Raw genomic sequence first — 8,740 nt, 5'->3', positions numbered from 1 at the left:
CTGAGCAGAACTTTCCCTTGGTATTCAGAACAAGGAGCCATGGTATTATTGTTTGATTAAGAATTATTTACCGGAAAGCACTGTCGACTCTAGTAGCAAATCAGACACGTACTAGTTAATAGGATGTGTTTTCGCGAGTCGGGAGGCACAATGTTTTTGTTAATTCGCTATGATTGACACTTGCGTAATTTAGCAAATGTTAGCAGCACAATATATGTTGAAAGCACATTTTGATTCCGAGTAATAGATCATAATGGACATCTTGTAATTCAGAAATTACCAAAATCAGTACATGACAAAAATGTGGTGGTGGATAGAACACCTACTAAATCTGAATGAAGACGAAGAGTTTACGTAGTTGTGTTCCACGATTGAGTACTGGACAATGTCTACTGAAACTAGATGAACCAGTAAATTGTGTCGAATTCTATATGAACTTGTTTGTTGAAAGTAATGATCAATGTCATGGTCTTGATGCTGCAGAACTATTATCTACGAGGTTTTGGGGTTGCGTCCCATTAAGGAGAAAATTTCATGGTAATCTTTTTTTTCTCTAATAATAAACCACGCATTGCTTCTGGTGGTACGTCGTCGCTAGCGATTTTTCATAAAAGTCCCTCGGTTTATACGAAACTAACCCGCGGTCCCTGTTTTAGTGGGTCTCTATATAACGTTTCAATTTTGCAAAAGCACCCCTCCCCCACAGAGGCGCACCGCCAACCGCACCAGCCAACCACATGATCTTGCCTCCCCCGACGCCTCCAGCGCGCCGCCGCCACCGCTGGCCGCCGCCGCCCACCCCGCCGGCGCGCCTACCCCTACCCCAAGTGCCCCCACACCCGCAGCCTTCCACTGCCGGCGACCCGCGTCCTTCCACCGCCGACGACGAGGAACTGCCGGATCTCGACGGATCCGGTGGGGAATGGCGCGCAGGTGGCGAATCTTGAAGGAAGGCGGCCGGAGCGTGGAGCACGACGGCTGGCCGGTGTGCCATGGCATCGGGTAACTTTGAGAGCGGCGAGGCGCGGCGGCGGCCCTGCTGCTGCTTGCTGGTGGTTCGCCGGCCATCGGCTGAGGTGGGACTCGGGTGCGCGGAGGCGTCGGGGATCGAGGGAGCTCTCCTCCCTCGTGGTTGAAGCACTCGGGGTCGAGCAAGTGAGCGACGTTCGGTCGTCGCCTTCGTCGGCCTTCGTCCGTTCCCCTCGCGTGCCTTATCCCCTCGGCCTTCTCTCTAACGATTCTTTCCCTGATCTCCTGGGCTGTCTACATCTTCGTCATCTCCTAATCCCTCTCTTCCTCACACGTAAGGTACATCCCCTCTCCCTTCCCCATTAATTTGCTACCTTGGATTAGATTTCTCTGGTTGAAATTGGAGCCTTGTGTAGTTTAGTGTTGATTGAGCTACACACTAGCGATTGCACAAGGTTGTAGTCAAGAGAATTTTGGATGGTTGCGGCTGCTGCTGCTGCTGGATGCAGTTGTTAGAATTATAAAGGAATTCAGTGGGTAATGTGTCAGAAAGTTAGACAATTTAGCTATGGATATTTTCAATATTTAGCAACTTAATTTTGGGCTTCAGTGTCCTGTACATGAATTTCTGATGCCTTCCACTTCTAGGAGTTGTGGTTTATTTATGCAAACATGAACCTTATATAAGTAATTGGTGTTCCATTGATGTGTCCAAATGACCTTGAAATATAAAATTGAATTGTGTAAGTGAATTGATGATGGTACATGCTTCAGTTTCTGAAGATTGGGAAGCAATTCTCATGACATTTCCATGCGAATCTTTTTAAATCCACTTTTGGGTGACTCATTTTTTATTATATTGAATTTAGATTCACATTGCCATGCCGAGATTTGTGAAAACTGTTCACTTTTTCTTTTCTGGGTGTAGCATCTGCAGGCCTACATGCAATCATTATTTTTGTTAAGCAACAGAATGCTACAGTTATGTAGAGAGTTAGAGGCGAGGGGCGATGAGAGTTGGTTTATGTTGGTATTCAACTGGTTGCTTCTTATGGTTTGGTACGTCTATATAAAGCTCACATGTATTTCGCTGCATTTGCTTAAAAAGTGTATCCGTGTAGATTTTCAGTTCAAAGGTTTGCATTAAGTATATTTTCACTCCATGCACATGATACATTTCTTATCACCCAATGTGCTGTTTAGGGGAAACTGATCCTTCTAATCTGGCATTCTTTTTGGTCTTCCCTGCTTTAGGTAGTTCATGCTGACTCCTTAATTCTTCAGTGATAATGAGTTATTCATGGATCTAGCAACTGACTGTATTTGCTTTGTCTCAAGATCATGGATACTTTTTTTCATGAGATCATGGATACTTGAATGCCCTTTGTTGACAATATACGGTTTCTGATTGTTTTCGTACGTTTATGCCTCTTCTGAGCTTGTGAAACCCATTTATTTTCCCAAAGATCACTTGTGCCTACTAAGTCTTGGGATCCATTTTTTTGTTCCTATGTGACCAATCCCTAGAAGAATGCATGCTCCCTAGCCATAGAAGAAATCAGCAGGTGGATAAAGTTCAGGGCCTGAGGCAGCAATAGTTCTTCAAAGGCACTGGGCAATAATTGATTGGTTGAAGGTAGCATTTTCTGTCGAGCTTCAATTGACAGGGAAGAAATTGTTTCTATATGTGCCTTTGGTTTTCTTTCGCTTAGGGAGTTCGTACAGTTCTTTTTTCAGGGCAAGAGATTCTTCTGCTAGATAAGAAAGAGCACTCTGATTAATTAGATCAGAAGTTGCTTTTTCCATCGAGCTTCAGTTGATATGGAAGAAATTGTTTCTGCCTATGCCTTTGGTTTTATTTTACTTAGGGAGTTTGTATAGTTTTTTTCAGGGGAAGAGATTCTTCAGCTGGATGAGAAAGAGCACTCTGATTAATTAGATCAGAAGTTGCGTGTGATGATGATTGCTCGTGCAGACTACAATGGCACCAACAACCGGGCGTGGTCGTCAGTGAGGCGCCGTCAGTGGACATGAGTAAAGCTTATTGACCTATACAATTCATGGTTTGGCATATTTGCTTCATCAGAGTGCTTTCTCTGAGATGATTGAGATCCTTAATTTGCATTGGTTTATCTTTGCCGCATCTCTTGCAATACATTAGTGGAAAGTTTAGCAGTGCTGATCTTCTAAACTTGAAGTTAATTATGACTTGCTTAAACTCATAATAATTTTATTTTGGAGAGTGTAGAAATCATTTTGAGGAAACAGTGAACACAAAAGTTGGGGCATCCTGGGTAATCAGCTTGGAGAAGCCCAGAAAAATCTGACAGGAGTGGTGACAGTAGCAGCAGCATGCCTGATACAAGACCCCTGAATAGTGATTGGAGCATTAAAGCCATGGTATTATTCTCTTTGGATTTTTTGTTGCATGTCCTGCTTTGCTTAGACGTTTAAATGTGTGATTTGTTTCTACCATGTGGTATTCATTTTTTGCAGCCGTTGGATGATGTATCATGTACGTCCTCCCCGCTCAACCTTATTCCCCATGGTCTCTTCAAGAAAAAAACTGACATCATTAAATATCTTTTGTGATACTTTGAATGCTACAGAAAACAGAATTTCACTTTGGACAGCTGCATGTGTACATATGTGGTGGAGGAACTCAACAATTTCCAGTAAAAGCAAACATTTTTGCAGTCAAAGGTAACCTTTGCTACATCTGTTATTGAATAATATGCTGGGGAGGACAGTAGCAGTTTTGAGATGTTTGTGTGTTAAATCCATTGTAGGCTTTCCATCTGTGCGTTATTCATAATCTTAATGGGCTTCAATTTTATGCTGCATGATGCAGATAAATTTATTGGTTATTTAAAATATCAACATATATTTTCTATATCTGGAAGGATGGGCCACATTGAACTCACTAATTCATTTACAAGCGCACATGAATTGCTAATACAGGCCGGTCATGTTTTCCAACTTTTCCTTCTTCTCCTGATGTTCCCCTGTACTACTTGCCAAGGATCAAGTGCCTCTAACGTTATACATGTGTACGTATATTGAATGATATACTTTTTACTAGGGATTTCTTTATCGAGCGTTTAACATGTTGTACTTAGTTTGCATGGCATTTCGACTATGCTTAGAACAACATTGTGAATGTACGTGTTATTCTACCTCTTGGGCTGTAATGCTCTATTCATTCAATGTTTTAGGTTGTGCTTCTCGATGATCAGATATTTATGGCATGGTTGTTTATGCTCTGCTCATGGTCGTGCCTGCGAAGCTATGATGACTTGACGACAGGAGAAGTGGTCAGGATTGAGCCATCGGACAAGAGATGACCGCCGTCGATTGCCAACAAATTTCTGTATGCCGCAGTGAGCGGGATGCGTTCAATATCTTCAGATGCTCTGCGCTGCACCCGCTATATTTGATATGAGTCCACATGCAAAATAAAGGCATCACATGTTCTGGGTTGTTCAGCTTTTTTTATTTTTTTCGTGATTGGATTATATGCTGCTCGGTGTTGAAGGGTTTGTTCATGCCAAAGTTAATAAATCTTGTGATGTTACCAGAGATTGCTCATTTACTCATTCTGCATGGGATGGTCAGGGTTTGATTATTTTTATTATCAGCAGACTTTCATTCAGAAAATAACCCAATGGCGCTCGCCTGTTCTCTTTACTTATGTACCTACACAATAGTGCTTTATTAATTTTGTTGTGCAAATAATCAGTCTTTGTGTTTATGAGAAATGATAATGACTCGCACCATTACCATACTTGCTGAAAGTATGTTTTGCTGCAATACAATCCTATATTTACCTCGTGTCATGATTTGATTCAGGTATAGCTTCCAAGTACCCAGTTCAGGGCATGTCCAAATTGAGAGGATTCACTTATATAAAAATATTTAATTCTCAATTGTCATTGGGGCTCATTAATTTCTAAAATTTCTAATGTATTATAGTAATCAATTTCAAAATATGGAGTCTAAAAGATAGACCCATTTGGAAATAGATATAGGGAAATAATCATGTTTTTTGTGAGGATGCAGGAAGTTCATTAAGATTCATATATAAAGGTTACAATAGTGTACTTCCTTCGTTCACTAATATAAGATGTTTTAAATATTTTTATAAAGACTACATACAAACTGAAATGAGTGAAGAAACGCATTAAAACACGTCTATATACGTCTGATTAAGAAATAAGTTAAAACTCCCTATAATTTGGAATGGAGGGAGTATATTCATGGGTAGCAATAATTAAACACTCAAAGAATATGTCTCAAATTCCAGAATAAAGCACTCGGTCAAACTTCATCGTACGCCCTTCCTATCCCACAACCCTTCCACTAGACGGCAACGGAATATACATATACAACACCCCTTAATAACATATAATCTCCAGGGAGATCGAGTTCGTGCGTCTCTCTTTCTTTTAGTAACAAAAAAGTACTTGTTGTCTGTGTGTGTATCGGTCAAGTCCTTCTTCTTGGGCCAAGCCCAAAAACAGTGCAAAAAACAAATACAAATGAAATATAATTTTCCAAAAAATGTTCATCACCAAAAAATTGAATCAATTTTTAGAAAATGTTCTGAAAAATTGCAAAAAATACACCTTTTCAAAAACAAATCGTGTTTTTCTGAACAAGAAAAAATAAAATCGATTGGAAGACTATTCCATGCAGAACTACTCTTTCGTCGGATGAAAGTGCGGAGCTGAATTAGGTCTTGACGAACGCCATTAGGGTGGCTTCTTGACATCTGATTTTTATGGTCCAAAATGTTATGCTTGTAAACTTATTTCTGGCGTTAGCCAACACTCGATATAGAAGTGTTGCGTACTTGCCCGTTGCAACGCACGAGCATTTGTACTAGTATATACATATATACTTATTTAATTTGAATGCATTTTTAGTATTTCGCAAAGGGAGTGTACCCTGGCCTCTTCATTTTTAGTGTTTATTGGTAACATTTCACCTATACATATGTTAAGCATGATTTTGATGTCTACATTAAAGGGCCCCCAGGTCATAGTTTCACCCCAGGCCCCTGAATTCTTAGGACCGGCTCTGCTAGCCACCGGGGTACGAGGTCGCCGGCAAGGAGGAGAGTGTACTACGGCTCCGCAAGGCGCTGTACGGACTGCATCAGGCCCCGCGTGCTTGGTACACGAAGCTGGACGAGTCGCTGGCTGCTCTCAGCTTCACACGCAGTCCGTTGGAGCACGCCGTGTATCGCCGCGGTGATGCTCACTCGTTCCTGCTAGTGGGCATGTACGTCGACGACCTCATCATCACGGGCACTGACCAAGCATCCATCATTGAGTTGAAGGGATAGATGCAAGAGCTCTTCAAAATGAGTGATCTTGGCCTTCTAAGTTACTACTTGGGCATTGAGGTAACACAAACCATAGACTCAATCACTTTGTGTCAGAGGAGTTATGCAGAGAAGGTGCTAGAGGTGGCTGGAATGGATGGATGTAATGCATGCCAAACTCCCATGGAATGCCGGCTCAAGCTGAAGAAGGATGATGAAGCAAAAGCAGTTGATGCCTCGCTGTATCGTACTGTGATTGGTAGTATGAGATACTTGGTTCATACTAGACCGGACATCACACATGCGGTTGGGATAGTGAGCGGGTTTATGGAGAAACCCACTATGACTCACTGGACAGCCGTGAAGCAAATCCTTCGGTATGTGCGAGGCACACTGAACTATGTCTGCTGCTACAAGCGTGGCTCCAGCAAAGCTGAACTGATTGGTTACAGCGACAACAATCACGCCGGAGACGTTGGGTATTGCAAGAGCACCTCGGGTCAGATCTTCTTCCTTGGTGAGAACCCGGTGTCATGGACTTCTCAAAAGCAAAAGATTGTAGCCATCAGCTCATGTGAGGCGGACTATGTTGCAGCAGCCGCAACTACCTGCCAAGGTCTTTGGTTGAGTCGTCTTCTTGCAGAGATGAGAGGAGAAGAAGAACCAAGCTCATTCAAGCTTCTGATTGACAACAAGTCTGCAATCGCACTGGCCAAGAACCCCGTTCATCACAACCGAAGCAAACATATTGATATCAAGATTTATTTCATCCGAGATTGTGTTGAAACAAAGGAGGTGCAGATTGATCACATCGGCACTGATGATCAGGTTGCCGATGCCTTGACAAAATTGCTGGGTCGGGTGAAGTTCGTGAAGCTGCGTCAGAGGTTTGGAGTGCAGGTAATTAGCAAGCTCATTCAAGCTTCTGATTGACAACAAGTCTGCAATCGCACTGGCCAAGAACCCCGTTCATCACAACCGAAGCAAACATATTGATATCAAGATTCATTTCATCCGAGATTGTGTTGAAACAAAGGAGGTGCAGATTGATCACATTGGCACTGATGATCAGGTTGCTGATGCCTTGACAAAAGTGCTGGGTCGGGTGAAGTTCGTCAAGCTGCGTTAGAGGTTTGGAGTGCAGGTAATTAGCAAGGACGCTGAGCTTCGGGGGGGGGGGGGGGGGGGGGGGGGGGGGGGGGGGGGGGGGGGGGGATGTTAGCCATGCTAAGCTCATGTCATAGGCTAGTTTTGTTTTCTGCTTAAAATAAACGCTGCATGCCTGCAGATGTGACACTTCCATGCAACATGCAGGTAGTAGATGGGGACGTGCTTGTGCATCTGGAGGTTGCGGGATGGCGCGGCCAATCCGGATCACAGCGAGTTGGCCGCGGTAGTTAGTCGTTTCCAATTTTGTAACAGAGATAAGAAGAGAAGGAAAGAGCAGAAAACACTGCGTAGTTACGGCTGCACCAAAACTACTCGTGTCTATCTTTCTCGTTCGTCTTCCTCGTCTCTCTCTCTCTCTCTCGTCCGGCAATGACACCCCCCAGGTGCCAGGTACTCTAGCATCATTTATAAGAGTAATGTGTTTATGTTCTGCATGCCAAGATTAGCTCGCCTGCTTTTCGTTTGATAAGGTTGAAATCTCTTAAGTCCTTTCGGAATAAGGGAAGATTGTCTTCCGATGAGCTATAAATATCAATGATGTTTAGTATCGTTGCCTGAGTTGAAAAATGTATGAGATGATGATTTAATGCAAGTAATAGAGCATGATCAAACATGTGATGATTATAAGTCTTCCACGAACTTGATTTTAATTATTAGAGAAGGAAATAACTACATATATTAGCCCATTTTAATTCCAGCTGATTCAATAAAATGCTTAAATATAAAGGTTGAGACATAAGTCAAACTAATTGAATAAATTAGAACATGCAGCAAGAGAAAGGAAATCATCTTGTAAAGTTGTAGTTAATGAAATATTTTTGTAAAGTCGGTAACAAGTAGAAGTTGAATATTCTTGATAAAAAGTGAAGTCGAATATTCTTGATAAAAAGTAGAAGACCCCTTACTATTTTCTCGGTTGAAGTAAAAGACGGTTTCATGCATGAAGTTGATACTCGTTCACTAATGAATTAATGTCTAAGCCTTCGTGATCATTCTTATAGTGGAAATGCGCTATTGCCCGTCATGATCATTTATCTTATTCTCCCTCTGTACCGGTGCATTAGTCATCTCAGAGCATGGTTAATAGTATAACCAACAACTGGCTATATGGAGTTGCCATGTCACATATAGTCAACCTAATAACCAACATGTATAGTAGCTAGTTGCTCAGCAGTACTACTTTATTAATGCATGGTCCACCATACACTCACAATGTTTCTTGGAATCCATGCTGTAGCCGGCTGTTAATCTCTATCCCGCTTCCCTTCTCTCTCC

General features: G+C 42.2%; 1 long non-coding RNA gene across 5 annotated transcripts; it reads left to right on the top strand.

Annotated features, from left to right (window-relative positions):
- The first annotated feature begins 709 nt into the window (after positions 1–709).
- Positions 710–4,546, top strand: LOC125546300. Of its 5 annotated transcripts, none has more exons than XR_007300561.1 (5): positions 710–1,303; positions 1,898–3,369; positions 3,466–3,484; positions 3,579–3,672; positions 4,185–4,546. It is a non-coding gene; the product is annotated as an uncharacterized LOC125546300 (long non-coding RNA). The 5 variants fall into 5 exon arrangements; XR_007300560.1 differs by having other exon boundaries at positions 710–1,308; XR_007300562.1 differs by having other exon boundaries at positions 710–2,028; positions 2,497–3,369.
- Positions 4,547–8,740: the final 4,194 nt, after the last annotated feature.

This window comes from Triticum urartu, chromosome 3 (genome assembly GCF_003073215.2).
Source record: "Triticum urartu cultivar G1812 chromosome 3, Tu2.1, whole genome shotgun sequence".
NCBI classification, from domain to species: Eukaryota; Viridiplantae; Streptophyta; class Magnoliopsida; order Poales; family Poaceae; genus Triticum; species Triticum urartu.
The sequence above is the reverse complement of the archived record's forward strand: the minus strand, read 5'-3'. Positions and strand labels throughout refer to the sequence as shown.